Source organism: Sitophilus oryzae, unplaced genomic scaffold, assembly GCF_002938485.1.
Source record: "Sitophilus oryzae breed Bouriz unplaced genomic scaffold, Soryzae_2.0 scaffold_1297_pilon_pilon, whole genome shotgun sequence".
Lineage (NCBI taxonomy): Eukaryota > Metazoa > Arthropoda > Insecta > Coleoptera > Curculionidae > Sitophilus > Sitophilus oryzae.
Genome location: NW_022145945.1, coordinates 13,328,945 through 13,345,779, shown reverse-complemented (window position 1 = coordinate 13,345,779; position 16,835 = coordinate 13,328,945). Strand labels below are relative to the sequence as shown.

The 16,835-nt window shown below is 31.2% G+C and overlaps 1 protein-coding gene across 1 annotated transcript in view; it reads right to left on the bottom strand.

Moving 5' to 3' along the window:
* LOC115874824 (synaptic vesicle glycoprotein 2B) overlaps positions 1-16,835 on the bottom strand; it is a 42,374-nt gene that overhangs the window by 14,537 nt on the left and 11,002 nt on the right. The window lies entirely within an intron of this gene.

Sequence of the window (16,835 nt, the reverse complement as noted above, 5' to 3'; positions counted from 1 at the left end):
TCGTTCACAAATATAACTAATAAATATTAGAAAACTTAATAAACATTAGGAAATTTTAGATCCTTTAATTTAAAAAAAATTGGCTTTGTGATACTACACAATTTTTGTTGATGAAAATTTCACCTATTACATCCAGAACCTTATACTTGTATAGGGTCTGGCAATAGTGCGTCGGGCATCTGTAGCTTCTAGAATAAAAAAAACTTCAGAATTTTGTGTAAGTACAAACCTAAAGTATGTACGAGGAAGTATTTCAGGAAAATATTTTAATTTCTAAAGGGTGGCCCAAAATAGAGTAAGTGGATCGGGATGATTTTTTTTAAATGGAACACTCTGTGTATTATTCTATTTTTGACTTCCTTTCAGACCACTTTACATAATCCTAAGATATGAGTAAATATATTTTAATAATTTCAGAGATATTGATAAATAAATAAAAAAATATATTTTTTAACCTTCCTTAAAAAATTAACAAATAAAAGAACTGTCTTGAAATCAAAACTATATTAGGTATTTACTTTAGATGGTCTATACTTACTTTGCTATAAATATCGTAATCTTAAATCATACATAGTTCAACATTTTACGCTAAATTTTCTAAAATCCAAAATAATTTTTCTTTGTTTTTTTTAATGGAACACCTTGTATATCAGAAAGAAGAGAAAGAAGAAAGAGGTATTGATTTATAGAGCGCGTCAACAGCGAGGGGTTTTAGCGCTCAATAATAAGCTTTATTTAACATGAGGTTATTTTAAATTATTTTAAGTTAGAAATTAAAGTTTTTTCGTTATGTTGATGCTGTCTAAGAATTCCATAACTTTATTAACCGTCGAAATGTTAAAAGGCGCGAAAATATTCTCATTGGTAACAGCATTAAAGAATCTAGACCTATGGGAGGCCACAGGTAAGCATTCAAAAAGAATGTGTTTCATTGACATTAAGTTATTGCATAAGGTGCATTCATTTCTGATAATATATGATTTGTTAAGATGTGTCTTGTGAGGGTTCTAACAACATTACAGAAAGATCCGCGTTCAAGAGAATATATATTTTGATACAGATGAAGAAGTGGCACATGTGATCTAAGTTTATTAGTTCCCTCGAGGATGTCCCATTCATTTTGAAATATAGTGAAGAACACTTTTTTGTGGAAATTTCTGAAATCGACAACGGATGGAGTTCCTTCAATATTCTGTAAGAGCGTTGCCTCGTTAGCTCGTTATTTTTTTATTAAATGGAGAGTTAAAAAATGAACTTTCTTTATATTTAAAGTATTTTAAAATTTTTAATGGTTTCGCAGATACTCGTGGTATTATTTCATATGGCTCTTTCAACGGTAAAATACCAGAAAAAAATTATTGGGAGGCTTTGATAAAAATTACTGTGGAAAATGCCATATGAAATATAAAACCGCGAATATCTGCGAAACCGTTAATTTTTTTGCCTTTGAAATACTTGAAATACTCAAAAAATGTTCATTTTTTAATTCTCCATCAATTGAAAAAAATATATACAGGGTGTTCCATTTAAAAAAAACCGAAGAAAAATTATTTTATATTTTAGAAAGTTTGGCGGGGAATTTGGAACATCCTGTATGATTTACGATTACCTTATTTATAGCAAAGTAAGAACAGACCATCTAAAATAAATATCTAATATAGTTTTGATTTCCGGACAGTTCTTGTATTTTTAATAATTTTTTTGTCAAAGACTGAAAAATATATATTTTTATTTATTTATTAATATCTCTGAAACTATCGAAATATATTTACTCATATGGATTATGTAAAGTGATCTGAATGGAAGCCAAAAATGCAATAATATACAGGATTTTCAATTTAAAAAAATCATTCCAATTCACACTTATTTCTCGTACATACTTTAGGTTTGCACCTAAACAAAACTTCCAAGTTTTTTATTCTAGGAGCTACAGAAACACGACGTATTTTTGCCGGACCCTGTATATGACAAAAAGTCGAAAAATATCCATTTTTGGCTATTTTTACACGTTTTCAAAGGTCCTAGGAACATAGTAAACATAGTCAAAAAATTATGAAAATTTCAGTATTTTTAGAAAATTTTATGTAGATTGTTTTTTACACCTTTGTACGCTTTTATACCTTGGTTTTGTGAGAAAATCAATTTTTTGGATCCTTATTGTTTTTAGCTAAAGTTGTTTAGCGAGTTTTTGATGAAGGTTAAAACGTCCCCTACGTCCATTACTGTTTTCGTAGGACTATAATGGCCTATATTTTCTTATTCTACACTTTACAGTTTGTAAATAATAGCAGTTTTAACAAAATCGGTGACAACGAAAATCGCCAATTTTCATGAATTTTCATGAAAAAGTTCCTGATGTACCGTGTGGACATTTTAATTTGTTTTGTCTTTTAAAAGGCTCTAAAATATTTATTTTTTCAGTTAAAAGGTCGAGTAAAAAAAGAAATTGTAGTGTTTTTCGTTAAGTTTTATGCCGTTGAGTCAAAAATTGTATAAACTGTCAAATATCAAAATTATTGACATAACTTACTTTTTTTTAAATGGTACACCCTATAATATATCACTAAATATTTAAAAAGACTTTTTTTCTGGTTACGAAAATATGCCAGACTTGCCCTTTCTCTTCATTAGTTTAGCGTAAATTCGTATAAATATGATTAAAATTATAATTTTTAACATCAAGATACCCGCGTATATTATTTTTCTTTCCAAGAATTGTCATGTTTTTATAGTTATAGTTCTACCATATGATCGAAAAAGAATGGTGTCCAGCTGGCTGGGAAATAACAGCGATCTTTTTTTCGATCATACGGTATTATGATATAGAAAATTTTCTGATTTGTAAACTCAGAACATATATTTATAATATAAAAAAATATATAAATCATTATAATTTTAATCATATTTATACGAATTTGCGCTAAACTAATGAAAAGAAAGGAAAAGTGTTGTATATTTTCGTACAGAAAAAAAAGTCTTTTTAAATATTTATACAGGGTGTCCCAGAAGTATTTTAACTGGAAGTATTTTAACTGGTAGTATAATAGTTCAACCCCAGAAACACGCCTATGAGGTGTTTTTCGTGAAAAAAAAATTGAAGAAAAAAATTGGAAATTTTTAGTTTTTAATTAAAAAAAATAATTTCTTGATAATATGGCAACACACGTATTACATTAAAGAAAGAAAATCCAGAAGAGACCCAGTTGTTCTCAAAATTTTATGAAAAAATCATTTTTTTGGTAATTTTCAAAGTAAAATAACTCCGTTATTTTGGACTTATTTGAAAAACGATAAAGAGAAAATATGTTTCTTTTATCGAGATCTACAACCCCTTAAAATACTTGCACTTATTTCTGTGACACCCTGTATAGGATGTACCATCTAAAAAAAAGTAAGTTATGTCAATAATTTTGATATTTGACAGTTTATACAATTTTTGACTCAGCGGCATAAAACTTAACGAAAAACACTACAATTTCTTGTGTCACCCGACCTTTTAGCTCAAAAAATAAATATTTAAGCCGTTTTTTTAATGTTTTAAGAGCCTTTTAAAAATAGGGCAAATTAAAATGAAAGCACTGTGTACACTTTTCAATTAGTTAGTAAATGGTTATAAGAAAAAAGATGTATGTATGAATATACATAAATTAAAAATGGTAAAGTTATGAAAAGAAATTACCGAAATTACACAATTACCTGACGAGCAATATTCAAAATTCAAATAAATAAATAATGGAAGAAAACACTGCATAAAGAGCTGTTGTTTACTTTTTTCTTTCTACGCCTAACGCGAATATTTATATGATTGTTTAAAAGCATTTGTTATAAAATTTTACTTTAGTTGCAACAGTCGATTTGCATTTTTCACACTAATTAAGTTGTAATTGTATAAACAGCCAGAGGACGATTGAGAAAATTACTCGAGCAAAAAACTTGCCGTGAAAATGTGACAAATCTGCTTTTAGCGCACTAATTGAAATCATTCGCAGATATATCTTTTTTTCAGAGTGTAGTGAAGCATTCGTGTTAATAATACCTCTTCATACTAGTTTTTCTGTGGACCGCTACTAATAATATATTATTCTGTCCTCGCTCTTCCATTTAAAATTACTGTAAATTTGCCCGATTGTTTATATAATAAATTTAGATGGATACAATAACAATTTAAAGCGAGAAAATTCGTACAGTATCACGTAAGTTAAATTTAATCTTCCTCTAATTTGTTTTTATATGAATATTAACACTGTGTGACACAATTCTTTTAACATATTTTTTAAGATTATGTGTTTTGAATTTCTTATTCCGTTACTAAAAACGTGTCTATTAATATGGGGTGATATCGGTGTCTAACCCATCACGTTCCTTAATATCGTTGATTGAAGAAATAGGAGAGGAGAGAGAGATCGAGCAAACGAGATTAACGTCCTGGAGAATCCCTACAGTTTAAAAGAACTCACTTACGCTTTAAAAAATATGAAAAACGGGAAGGCAGTAGGCGTAGACGATTTGTGTACCGAGCAGATTAAGAACTTCGGCCCAGCAACAAAAATGTGGGTTTTGAAATTGTTTCACGAATGCACCGACAGCCACAAAATCCCGAAATCTTGGCGAAAATCTGTTGTAGAAAGAAGAAAAAGTTGTAGCTCTCCTGAAACCGCCCAAAGATCCAGAACTGGCCAGTAGCTATAGACCGATCTCCCTGCTGTGTCATTTGTACAAACTTTACGAGCGAATGATTCTCAGACGCATGGAGAAAATCGTAGAATCGAAACTTATTCCTCAGCAAGCAGGCTTTAGGCCGGGAAAATAATGTACTGGGCAGGTCTTAGCTCTTACAGAGCATATCGAGAGGGGATACGAGGAGAAGCTGATCACTGGAGTCGCTCTTGTCGAGTTAACCGCCGCATATGATACCATCATCCATAAACACCTTCTAACTAAAATATATGCTACAATTAAGGATTATAACCTGGAAAAAGTAGTCGAGACAATGATGCAGAACCGACGCTTTTATGTCACTCTGAACAATAGTAAGAGCAGATGGAGAACTGAAAGGAATGGGCTGCCCCAAGGGAGCGTCCCGGCGCCAATGCTATTTAATATATATACCAACGATCAACCTCTCCCTGCCTACTCAAAACATTTCCTTTATGCTGACGACCTGGCAATAGCTGTACAAGATACCAGCTTTCACAGCGTCGAACGAAAACTGGAAGGTGCACTTAAATCAATGGCTAGTTACTACGACCGGAACTCACTTAAACCCAACCCTTCCAAGACGCAGGTTTCCGCTTTCCACCTACGCAATAGAGACGCTGCAACAAAACTTAATATCTTGTGGAGAGGTAGCTTACTGGAGCATACAGAAAAGCCGAAGTATCTCGGAGTGATACTAGATACTAGACAGGACCTTAACATATAGGTAACACTGTCAGAAAACTCGCCAGAAAGTCAGTGCTAGAAATAACATTTTAAGAAGGCCAACTGGAAGCAAGTGGGGCGCAAATCCATCTGACTTAAAAACAACTGCACAGGCTTTATGTCTACGGGAGAATATGCCTGTCCTGTATGGAATAGGTCGAGCCATGCCAAACAAGTTGATGTTGCTTTAAATGAAACGTGCCGAATAACAACAGGGTGTATGAAAGCAACAAGCTTATCTCAACTTTACAGAGCTTCCGCATTTACAGCTCCCTCAACAGTGAAGAAATAGGAAGATGCTCAACCGTATGGGCGATTTCGTTGCTCAAAACCTGTCCGATATGTAGCTGGCGTTACCGTTAGCCTGTCCGAGAATTCCGAGATTTAGTTTAGCTATGCGCCGCTGCGCGCTTATAGTCGTTTACAGCGCAGCGGATAAAGAACACTGTACCGTAGTTCTGCTTTCAGTCGACAGAGAGAGTTTTTGCCGGAGACAATGTTGTCAGAACTACTGATTAATCCGTAGATTTACGGATTTTGGGTACTGTACGTTACTAATACGGATTTTCTATCATTAAACAATTTAATATAATATTATATGATTAAACAAAGAACAGCGTTCAGAGTTGGCTTGAAAATGAAGATCGCTATTATTTCATATATAAAATATTACGGTAAATGTCAATAATTCGCCATTTCCAAGCCAACTAAACGATTTTTTTTCGATCTTACGACATCTTCAGTATCTATAAAAGAATTTTTATTTTTGTTGTTTATTCTCTGTTTCACACGAATTCGTCAAATGAATTACAGATATTACACATTTTAATATGGCAACACTGTCGCTTTCAATTAGCTTCGCTGGCCGAATTAGAGAAAATAAGTGTTTTACTCGTATAAAATTAACTAAAAATCAAGTAAAATAGTTAACTGCAGATTTATATTAATTAATACTTAGGACTCTTTTATACCTATAAATTAAATGTTTTAAGTGTTCTTAAGACAATTTTAACAGTTTATTTGGTAATTTATAGTTTTTTTGAGAAATCGTGTAGCAAAGTGACCGTCCATAAGTGTTGTGAAGTGAAATTATACAGATAAGTTTTGTTATGTTGGAGGAAAATTTATTATTAAATCTCAATTTCGAAAGAGAATTCTACTGTTCACAAGGGAAAAAGTTAATATTTAGTCATTTTCTTTCAGAATATGTGGCTCATTTGTTCTTTTTAACCCTTGAATCTGAGCTATTTTGATTCAATATCTATGTGTAACTACAGAGTGGCGCCTGCTCTCATACAACGCAGAGGCTCCAGGGAGAACGACAGTTCGTGTTGAAGTGAAATTTTGTGAGCATATGTAGGTTAATTCAGAGCACTTTTTAAAATTTTAGAGAATTCTACAGGGTGTCCCCCAAAAAGTTACATATATCAAAGTTGTGTTTTTGTAATGGAACACCCTATACATATATTAATTGATTTTCGGATTCTGGAAGAAAAATAAAGGTGAGTTTTATTAGAGAAGTATATGATTAAAATGTAAGATTTTTGACATATTTAACATTTTCTAAATATAAAAAATAATTTTAAATTACAGTAAAAGCTAGCTAAATTGGAATTTACCCGGTATAGCCTAATATACAATTAAAATAACTATTGTACTTTAAACCAAATTAAAACTTGACCCAAATACTTATACAGGGTGGGACAAAATTAATATTGAACATTGGTTACCTCTAAAGGCAAGTTACTCTTTTATTTTAAATGGGACACCCAGTATATTATTCCAATGTTCAATGGGAAATGCATGTCTCTTCAAAATACTATTAAGGTTGCCTACCCCTCAAACAAAGATTTTCTTAGATATTTTCATTTTTATGATTTAGTGTCAGTGGATCTTTATTATTTAATAGAATCTAGGAGGCTGTGATATGTCTGACGTTACTTCAACATAGCTGTCTAATTAGTCCAAGTTTAACAACTAGTTATTGTTTTGTGTCAGATAAAAGAAAAAAAATCTCAGAAATTTGACAAAAATGCAAACTTATCCTACATCAGAAAGAATTTATATGATTCTATTAGTTGGTGAATGCAGTGTGCATTCACCTGTTAATAGAATACTTAACTGCTCATGGTTTTATCTCGTCTGTTTTTGTTATGGGGATATGTTAAAGACAGTGTTTACTAAACTTGACCAACTATTGTCGACAACATGAGAGAAATAATTGTAGCTGCTTTTCGCAGTGGAACTCCACATATGCCTTTTAAAATGACAAGACCTTTTTAAAAGAGAAACATTTTGTATCTAGTTTTAATTCTGTAATAATTAAAATGTGTTTTAAATGTGTATTTTTTTATTACCATTGAGTATTTCACTCTACATCCTTTAATTTTTGTTAAATTAACAAAAGGTTTAGCCACCCTAGATTTTTTCAAATAATAAAGATCTACTGACGCAAAATCATAAAAATTATAAAATATCTAGGAGAATTTTTATCTGAGGGCTAGGCAACCTTAATAATATTTTAAAGATATATGAATTCCTCATTGGACACCGGAATAATATACTGGGTGTTCCATTTAAAATAAAGGAGTAACTTGCTTTTAAAAGTGACCGACGTTCTATATTAATTTTGTCTCACCCTGTATAACTTTTCGGGTCAAATTTTAGTTTGGTTTAACATGCAATGGTTATTTTAATTAAATATCAGGCTATACAGGGTAAATTACGATTTAGGTAGCTGTTATTGAAATTTAAAATTTACTCTTCATTTTCACAAAATATGAAATATGTCAAAATCTTTACACTTTAGACAAATATGCTTCTTTAATAAAACACACCCTTATTTTTTTCGTAGAATCCGAAAATCAATTAATATATAAGGGTGTTCCATAACAAAAAACACAACTTTGATATGTAACTTTTTATCGGGACACCCTGTGTAACTCTACACATTCTTATAAAATGCTTTCAATTAATCTACATATGCTCCCAAAATTTCATTTCGATATAAACTACCGTTCTCCGGAGCTCCGCGTCACCCTGTATATAACATTTTTATTTTTTCTATAAAACTGAAAATATAAATAAATGGGATTTGATATTTTCACACAGACTTTATTTAGTACTTTAATTTATTATAACTTTAAAGTGGTACGTGTTACAAAAATTCTGTTTACATTTTTGTGTTCAGCAGGTGAAATTTGACAAAAATTTTATTTTCTATTTTACTTAATGTTATAGAGCAAAAAAATTGTCCCACTGTGTAATATATGTGTGTGTGTAGTATATTTGTTCTTATAAAATAAACTCAGAGGATTATACAAGCAAACTGTTACAGTTTTTGAAATCTGAATATCCTGGGAGCTAACTGCGCTGAAACTGCAAATGCATGGGTATGTACCGTAGTATGTATATTACATCCGGATCAACAAAACCGTAAAGCTTCCGAGTCAAGGATATCAAGAAGAAAACCGTTTCCATTCATGTTTATACCTAGATATCTTATTTTCAAGATCTTTTCATTGACATTCTCGACAAATATGGCAAGCAATTAAACAAACAAACTTGCAATGGTCATTTTCATCGACTAAATTTGTCAAGGAAACGTTTCCTTCAATTTTTCCGATAAAAATATCTCAGACAGATGTGTTTAAGAAATTGTTTTGTCGAATCACCAATTTATTTTGTCCAGTGAACCAGATAGCTAAGTTGTTTAATTAATTTGTAATTGAAAACAATTTGTTAAGTGGAATTAACAGCCAGAGGTTCTTATAGACGTGTTTGCTTTTTTAAAGAAAACTACTATATTTTTGAGTGCGTAAGTAATTTTCTTTTAGTCACATATTTTTCTGGCGACAAATAGGTATATACGGAAATAATCATTTAGAAACAATAAATACAGACGAGTCTGCTTAAACAAGCATCCGGTTAGCCCATTTTAGTGTTATGAAAAAAAAAGAAATATCCTTCTTCAATATCATATTTTGAGAGACCCTATACCGCATGCTCAAAAAAAATGAGCGTCAGAGTAGTCTTTGAATATTTTTATGAAAATTTTCAAGGGAATCAAGGGAATTTCAAAAAATGTGTAATTTTTATCTGTTTTCAAGGCCCTTAAAAGTACGGCTTAGAAAAATAGTAAAAAAGATCGCAAAATTTTGAAACTTTTGAGGTTTGAGGGAAAATATACGTACCGGGTGGCCAATTAAGAATGGATACCGGCTGTATCTCAGAAACTACTTATCGTATAACTTTGGGAAAAAAATTCTAATAAGTAAATCGACCAAGAGAAATCGCTGGAAATTATTTTCAAGTTCGAAAAATGTCCGCTAGGGGGCGTTCCGCTGATAGCCAATCAGAAAACAGGGTTTTTCTCAAAAATATGCAGGTGAACAAGTATTTTAAATATTACTGTTGTAATCATCGAAAAATTTGTAGTGTTTTGCTCTATCTCATAAAATAAAGTGGTGGGGGGAGGTTAAACTTACTTTTATTAAAATAAAGATAACTCTGGTTTAGGTTAACCGATTTAAACAAACTAAGGCTCGTTTAAAAGAGCTTTTCTTCCTTAATAATCTCCAGTGTAAACTTTGTTTCCATCATTTTTTTCGTGGTAGTTAGAGGGCGCTGTTTGACATCATAACAGATATTGTGCTTTTGCATAAAAAAATTAAATAGGAGGCTATATTTCTCTTTACACAGTTAAATAGAGCACAAAATTTCCAAAATATTAGCGCAAACCGCAATTTTCTATCTTGTCTCTAACCGGAGATATTAAGAGAACAAATTATGTTTATGCCGCTTAGGATTATATGGTCTAAAATTTATAGTATAGTATAGCTAGGAAACAAAAAGAGGTAAATTCGTTACGTCAAAATATCAAAACGTTTAAGTTCAGTTTTCATGCATCCGAATTTCGGGCGTTTTCTTAAAAAAAATGACGTCATAAATTTTTAAACGTGTTTATGTAACATTATCGTCCATCCACATAATTTTTACAAATTTCTTGGTTAATTATACGTAGGTAGTTCTCAGATTAAAATGTCGGAAAGTCGGACAATCTATAATTTTATTAAATTTTCTAGGAATTTTGTGCCGCCATATTGCTTTTAACAGAAAACAGCCAAATTTCGTATGGCCGAAAAGGGGGTTATTTCATGTAACGTCATTTAGCTATTAATCCAAGTTCGTCCTTGATTTCACTTCTTTTCGTGTTTTACCTGTTGTTTGTGTTATTTATTATTGTATTATAAAGTTTATGTCGTTTGGGTCACTTTTTATATAGCCCCGAAGGTGCGAATGTTAACAATATGCACTTCTGGTCTAAATCTACCCTCGATGCAAGTAGTTCAACACCAAGACCGTTGGTTGGTACATGTTTAGGCAGAAATTCTAGGATGGCGAATGATTATCTGAATTAAATGACCTATCCATAATTTCTAAGAGATGAATTGCCAATTTTGTTTGGGGATCCATTATAATGAAAATGCATTTGTTGCAATTTCATCAGCATGAATGCAGTTGGAGTAGATAATGCAGTTTGGTGCAGTTGTGTCGCATATTTTGCTATGAATGTGTGGGGCTTCTTGGATACCACTTACTTTAGTAGATAGAGACGCTGGAGCGGCATATTTCCATGGCTAGCTAGGTCGTCGGATTCAATATGCTGGGTTTTAATTTATGGGGTCGAATCAAGAACGAACATAGATAAATAACAATTAAATGGTATTAAAATGAAATTTAAATATATGTTTTGATATTTTAACGTAACCAATTTACCTCTTTTTGTTTCCTAGCCTACTACTATAATTTTTAAACTACATAATCCTAAACGGTAGCCTAACATAATTTGTTCTCTTAATATCTCCGGTTAGAGACAAGATAGAAAATTGCGGTTTGCGCTGATATTTTGGAAATTTTGTGCTCTATTTAACTGTGTAAAGAGAAATATAGCCTCCTATTTAATTTTTTTATGCAAAAGCGCAATATCTGTTATGATGTCAAACAGCGCCCTCTAGCTACCACGAAAAGAATTGTGGAGATAAAATTTACACTGGAGATCATTAAGGAAGAAAAGCTCTTTTAAACGAGCCCTAGTTTGTTTAAATCGGATAACCCTAACCAGAGTTATCCTTATTTTAATAAAAGCAAGTTTAACCTTCCCCCACCACTTTATTTTATGAGATAGAGCAAAACACTCTATATCAAAAAAATTACAAATTTCACGATGATTAGCAATAGTAATATTTAAAAATACCTGTTCACCTGCATATTTTTGAGAAAACACTGTTTTCTGATTGGCTATCAACAAAACGCCCCCTAGCGGACATTTTTCGAACTTGAAAATAATTTCCAGCGATTTCTCTTGGTCGATTTACTTATTAGAATTTTTTTCCCAAAGTTATACGATAAGTAGTTTCTGAGATACAGCCGGCGTCCATTCTTAGTTGGCCACCCGGTACTTTTAGGAAATATAAAAATATTGAGGCCTGAATGCTTTGTATTTGTTAGAAAATCAATTCTATCAACCCTTATTTTTTAATTAGCGATTTTTGATTTTCGGTAATGGCTAAAATATATGTGACATATTAGTTTGTTTGTACAAAAGGAAAACAAATAAATTTATGGAATTCAAATTCCGAAAAGGATATTTTAACATAGGTGAACTATTATCGCTATCTGTAGCTAATTAAAAATATGTTAGGATATGTTATAATGAGACGATTTCCTGTAATATTAACTCCAATACAAGTGAGATTTAAAAATTAAAAGAAACACACATAGCTAGGTTGTATTTTCGAAACTGAAAAATATTATGTGCGGATAAAGTAAGGGGATGTTATTTTAATATACAGGGTGGTCCGAACTGTATTCCGGAAACTTCGGCAGCATATTATGCACATAAAAATAAGTCAAAAAGTTCTTATAAATGTAAGTCAAATGCATAGTTTGGGAGATACAGGGTGTAGAAATTTCATTTTTATTTCGATTTTTTCTAAATAATTTCTGAAGTAAACGTCAATATTTAGATGAAAATTGGTGTCTGGGAGAGACTTCTTTGACATAGAAATTTGATTTTGATGTCAATATGACCAGGAGTAGCGACAGTCCCGTTTTCAATTTTCTTTGCGGCTGCGCGAAATAAGTAGGTTATCTGTCATATGAAGAAGCAAAGTTGCCACTGTTGCCATTTATCAAATATCTCTATATACTTTATTTCAAGTATACCCCAGGCAACGAATCGTTTTTTTTTAATTATTTATTAGCTGTAAGATATTTTATACATTCAAATTTAGAAATAAGGATAAAACAAAACAAAAAAAAAAATGTATTAAACTTTATAATTAATTCCACTTCAAATTATGAGCAGTGTATACCATGTTTATAGGACCACTTCATAAGTTGAGCAGTTAAATACGTAGTCTAACTGTCTGAGAAACTGAGAACTGAGAACTGAGAAAGAAAATTTGGTCCCACCACATCAAAAGAGCCGACGGTTTCTGTCGCTACTCGGCGATCTACTTACTCTAATATGACTCCCATTTGTAGGGGGCGCCACCTACATGTGTTTTACCTGTTTTGAAGAGTAATAACTTTTCGTCCGTACCTGTATAAAAGTATTGAGTAAAAAAATATTAATTTTCTTTCTACGTAAAAAGTGTCTCTTGGTAAAAATCGCTACGAGTAACCGTTCTCAAGATATTTAGAATGGAAATAGTCAATACATGTCATTATTGGCAAAAAATAAATACGTTGAGTAGATAGTTATTTGACTGAAATAATAAATTAGGGAATTTTTTATTCTTTTAAATTAATCATAAATTTTTCTGTGAAGAAATGATGATAAAATAGTTTCTATTGAACTTTTGGCACAAACACATTTCAAATTTATGACTCCATTATAATAACTATGCATAATTTATGTCAATGATGACAGGTATTGATAATTTTGATTCCAAATATCTCGAGAACCGTTACTCGTAGCGATTTTTCCCAAGAGAGCTTTCTTACGTAAAAAACGTCGTAAATGTGTATTTTTTTACTCAGTAGTTTTATACAGCTACGGACTAAAAGTTATTACTCTTCAAACCAGTTAAAAAATATGTAGGTGGCGCCCTCTACAAGTAGGACTCATATTGACACCAAAATCAAATTTCTCATGAGAAAAAACTACTAGATACCAATTTTCATCCAAATATTTGCGTTACTTCATAAATTATTTGGAAAAAATCGAAATGAAAATGAAACTTCTACACCCTGTATCTCCGAAAGTAAGCATTTTAGGACATACATTTATAAGAACTTTTTTACTTATTTTTATCTGCAGAATATGCTGCCGAAGTTTCCGGAATACAGTTCGGACCACCCTGTATACACTAACCAGCACAAAAAACGGGTACCTTTAAATTTTATTTTTTTTGTAAAGTTTTATATATTGTGTTCTAGTGGATTGATTTTGATGATTTTCTAAGCAATTTGTAGCTAAATTATTTGACTTTTTAGTATATGGAAAAACAAATTGTTGATATTTTAGTGAATGTTTGTAACGTCCTGTGGGGTACGTTAACAAAGCAAGGAATTTAAAATCACTTTATCATCTAAGTGTATCTTTTCTCGTTAGTTTGTTTTTTGATTCATCTCAATAGCTTTATTTTTTTTGGAAATATTCGCCTTTGAAGGAGACACTAACATTTTTTCCAATTTTTTACTTTAAAGCCATTACTTTGTTTTTGGTCTTAGTCAACAGACTATAAACAGGGGCGGATACAGAAATTTATTTTAGGGGGGGCCCAAATAAAAAATAATGCCAAATATGCCTTTTAGGGCGCCATTTTTAACCCAAAAGCCTAATATTTAACACAATTTACAAATTTTAGGGGGGCTCGGGCCCCATGGGCCCCCCTCTGTATCCGCCACTGCCTATAAAATAGTGTTTATGATTTATTTAATGTCACTGTCTTTGAAAAATCATATTATTATTGTCTGTTGGGCAGTTACTTTAGCAGATATATGGTTTTAAGTTCAAAAGTTGATCTCTACCATGAACAATTAAAGCAGCAATAGCCAATACTTCAGAACTTAAAACCATCTCTACTAGAGTAAACGTCATTAAACAATAATAATAAGACTTTTCAATGACAGTGACATTACAAAAACAACATACACTATTCTGTAAGTGTGTTGACGAGGACACAAAATTAATGCTAAAATTATAAATAAAAATAAAGCTATTGATATGAATCAAAAAATAAAATATCGGAAAAGACGTACCTAGATGATAAAACGATTTTTAAATTTCTTGCATTGTTAACATATTCCACAGGGTGTTTGAAACTTTCGCCAAAATATCAATATTTTGTTTTCCCTCGTATAACTGACACAGAAAGTTTCATTTTTAATTTAGAAGGAGATACTAAAAATTCAAATAATTTAGCTACAAATTGCTTAAAAAATCATCAAAATCGGCCCACTAGAACAAAATATATTAAAGTTTAAATACAATGTTTTAAGGTGCCCGTTATTTTTTTATTATTTTTAATGTATCTGTCATTTTCTTTTAGGATATTTCAATAAATTATTTTTTTAAATAAGTTTTGTACAAAAAAAAAATAAAAATTTAAATAAATACTTACATCATAACAAATACAGGGGTTCAGTATCGGTCACAAAAGTGCATTTAGTGATGAAAACCTCGCTTTAGAACAATCAAATATCATTTAAATAAATTTAACGAAAAATATCGCGAAAAAATCAAGCCAATCGACTGAATGGGCAAAATTCGCGGATCGAAAGCTTGACCTGAGCGGTTGGTACACCTGAATTGACTGATCTCATCACTATTCACAGTCACTGATCATTGGCTTCTTTCTCAGTTCAGTTATAGTGGGGTTGGATGCAGCGCGATAATTATGCTGAGTCTTGAAAATCAGCGAGAAGCAAGTGTGAAACAATTTTAAAAGAATAAAAGAACTTAAACTATATTTACTATCGATTGATCTGAATTGTCTTAAAAACAAATATTTAATTAATAAAACAATAATAAATAAAGTTAAAGATAAACTATCGACATGATTACTACTATTTGTTTACAGTTCAAAATCTATTAGATTTTCTCTATTTAAAAATGACTGTTTGTTGTAAGTACAGCAAAAATAATTATTTGGTGCTATACCGGGTGCGTCTCAAAAGTTCAAGGCTCACCCCTATAAGTTTTTATTTTTTCAGATAAAAAAACGAGATTTGATATGTTAGTATATGACATAAATGAGGATTAATTGACGTATATTCAATTGTTTTTGGTCACTTCCTGTTTCACCGGAAATGACTACAACTTTTGATTTTTAAATGGCACCCTTATTTTTTTACTTTATTCGATAGAAAATAATACTCTGAATAGAATGACATATCATATGTCAACTTTTGACATTTTCTCATATGGTTTATTTGAAATTGTAACCATAACGCCAATTTGACTCGAAATACCAAGTGTGTGGTACCACATTATTCGTAAAAAAAGCTTTTTCCAAATATGCTAGTGAGCCACCTCCGTTCCATTTGAAAAAAATGAGATATGATTAAAAATACGATTTGGGTATCTTTTAACCGGCCAGGACAAGACACGAAAAACATTAGACGACCAAAACCATTTTTTCAAGACTCCTTGATTAAAAATTCAAATTTATAATGATTTTTTTAAAACGAAAATGTCAAAAATTGACATATGATATGTCATTCTATTCAGACTGTCATTTCCTATCGAATAAAGTAAAAAAATACCCAAGCTGTCATTTAAAAATCAAAAATTTGTAGTCATTTTCGGTGAAATAGGAAGTGCCCAAAAACAATTGAATACATCAATCAATCCTAATTTATGTCGTGTACTAACATACCAAATATCGTTTTTTTATCTGAAAAAAATAAAAAAGTTATAGGGGTTGGCCATTTTTGGAACGCACCCGGTATATACAGTATGTCCCCGGATTGTCTTTACAAGAGGAAAACCTTTTTTTTATTATTGATATTTAGAGAAAAAATCATTCTTCACAAAAATGTTTGCTTGTTCCAAAATGGCTAATCCCGTTTATATTTTTCCAAATTTCCATACCGTTTTAGAGAAAAAAAATATAAAAATATGGTTGAAGTCCTAAAAATCAAAATGCGTTTCTATGGTAACATAATTTCGTTTTCATTCTTTGACAGATTGTTATTGACTGATAGATTGTTATTGACATTTTTTGCTGTTAGAACTTAAAGAAACACAAAATTTATTTAGTACAATGCTACGGAAAGGGTCATAGTTATCGAAATGTGAATAGTTATCGAAAAATGTGATACTTTAACAACAGCAAAAATATGACAATAATCAAAATTAATAATAACCATCTATTCAGGGTGTCATTGAAATGGTGTAAAAA